Source organism: Sinocyclocheilus grahami, unplaced genomic scaffold (genome assembly GCF_001515645.1).
Source record: "Sinocyclocheilus grahami isolate Dianchi unplaced genomic scaffold, SAMN03320097.WGS_v1.1 scaffold1425.1, whole genome shotgun sequence".
Classification (NCBI taxonomy): domain Eukaryota; kingdom Metazoa; phylum Chordata; class Actinopteri; order Cypriniformes; family Cyprinidae; genus Sinocyclocheilus; species Sinocyclocheilus grahami.
This window is the reverse complement of record NW_015506604.1, coordinates 91,740-94,239: the sequence shown is the minus strand read 5'-3', so window position 1 is coordinate 94,239 and position 2,500 is coordinate 91,740. Positions and strand designations below refer to the sequence as shown.

Sequence of the window (2,500 nt, the reverse complement as noted above, 5' to 3'; positions counted from 1 at the left end):
CATGGCAATACCGGAGTGAAACCGGCAGGTTACCATGGTGATGGAGAGAAATCTTAATTAGAATATTAGATGCCGGGTTCTGTGCAGAGCGAGGAAACATTTCACTGCTGTCAAACTTCTGAGACGTCAGCTGATGCGGAGTCGTTTGAGAATAACTGATGCTTGAATATGATTACATGAGAGGACACTTTTGTTACTAAGGGAAGAAAATGGTAATTTCAAACAAAATAAAGCAACTAAATCCTTTCATAAAGGGCTGCAATAATCTCCTTAAGAAGCTCCTATGAAGCTGCTATATCATATTATTAAGGCTCTAAATGATGATCATGATCAAACTCTGCTGTCACACACAATCTCCTCATGTCTTCTGTCTCTGATTGAGAGTTTAGAGTGTTTTATCCAGTCAGAGCTCTTTTAGTGTAACTGTAGTCAAATCTTGACTGATTTTAATCAAGTAAGCGTCAGAATAACGTCAGTAATATCTCCAGATGAACACTTACTGCACTGAAGCAGCTCAGCTTTACTTGATTCTCCATCAATCATGTTTTAGAGTCTCAAATCTGATCCTCGGGATCTTTTGAGGAGCGTTTGTTTCCAGAAGCTTTACTTTCACTGTTCCTCAGCGGAGGAATGATCTTCACAAGCCTCCAGAACATCTCACATCTTCTGAGGAGCCTTTATTTCTTCAGCTCTCAGTCACTGCATTATATGTTTGGAGCATTTCACTCTCATTTCACTGAGACAGATTACTGGAGATATAGAGTGATATAGGTCATAGTGATGCTGAGTTTACAGCGAGATGTCTGATTTCCCATAATGCCTCTGTGCTGCAGTTTGGGGGGTCACTCTGTGCCTAAAGGTACCTGTGTGCTGTGGGCGATTCACCACGACCCAAACACTGGGACGAGCCTGACCGATTCAGACCAGGTAAGACAACACTGCTTTCTACGTTCATTTTGGTCACAGAAACCCTATTTGGGCAGTGGGCACCATCAAAGGTATAAAATCTATTGCCATATAAAAGACTATAAGTGTTTCATGTTTCTGTATAGTTGTTTTATATATTATTTGTGGTATATTTCTGTTTGTGAAACACTCTACAGCTGTGGTTTAATCACTTCATTGAGCGGTTCCTGGACTCGTCGGGAAGAAGAGCGATGTTTGGCGCCGGTCCGTGTGTCTGTGTGGGAGAATCTCTGGCCAGAATCGAGCTCTTTCTGTTCGCAGTCGCCTCCTGCATTGCTTCCACTTCAGCGTCCCGCCAGGGGCTTCCCTGCCCGACCTGAAGAGGTGATTTGGCGTGGTGCTGCAGCCTCAGTGCTACAGCGTGAGAGTCACACCACAACACTGACACTCCAAGGATTGTTAAATAATGCATTTCATTTTTTTTTTTTCAGAAATATACCAAATATCTGGGATTTGGGAAATAGCCAGTAATGCAAATCCTCCCGAAAGAAAGAAAGAAAGATAAATGTTCTGTTGTTTCACGCTGATCATCACAAAAAGAGCAATTGTTAAAATCTTTAAAAAATAAATAAGTAAATAAAAATCTCTGGAATAATTTACTCTGTACAGAATTGCAAAAATATTTGACATTTTTAATTTTATAATTCCCAATATAATCAGCTTTATTTTTGGAAAATTATTGAAAAACTGATTTAAAAACATGCCTGTGAACATTGTATATATCATGGTTTTGGTTAAAAAGTGACATTTTCTTAAATGTAATATGTGTGTGTGTGTGTGTGTGTGTGTATTAAAATAAAAAATTATACGTGTGTGTATATACAGGTGCATCTCAATAAATTAGAATATATATACACACACACACACATATACATATATCATACTCTCTCTTTCTTTATATTTTTATTTATATTAACAATACAATTAATGTTAAAAATTAATTATGAAACCTTGTCATTTCTTGGCATTTTTAACCATAAATATGTATATGAAATATGTTTTTAACTCAAAAAAATATGTTTTTAACTTAAATCAACAGGCCATTGGTGCAAAATGAAGGTCAGTCGTTTCCTAAAACTCACGGCTATCTGAAGCAGGTTCAGTTTGGTTCTCATAGAATGGATGAAATAAAACCGAGTGATGAATTCTATTTAATTTAATCAATCACAGTTCATCAGTTCTCTTTAAAGCACCGATGATTCTTAAAACACACACACACACACACACACACACACAGACACACGCACACACTAAAACACACACACACACACAGACACACGCATACACTAAAACACACACACTAAAACACACACACACAGACACACACACACGCACACACAGACACACACACACTCACACAGACAGACAGACAGACACTCACACACTCACTCACACGCACACACAGACACACACACAGACACACACGCACACACTAGAACACACACACTCACACACACACACACACACACTAAAACACACACACTCACACACACACACACACACACACACACACTCACACACACACACACAGACA

General features: G+C 38.7%; 1 long non-coding RNA gene across 1 annotated transcript in view; it reads left to right on the top strand.

The window, feature by feature from the left end:
- The window catches only part of LOC107570203 (uncharacterized), a 1,607-nt gene extending 156 nt beyond the window's left edge, over positions 1–1,451 (top strand). Inside the window, exons 2-4 of the long non-coding RNA XR_001607005.1 lie at positions 834–927; positions 1,104–1,290; positions 1,398–1,451. This is a non-coding gene — a long non-coding RNA (uncharacterized lncRNA). The remainder of the gene's footprint in view (positions 1–833; positions 928–1,103; positions 1,291–1,397) is intronic.
- The last annotated feature ends 1,049 nt before the right edge of the window (positions 1,452–2,500 follow it).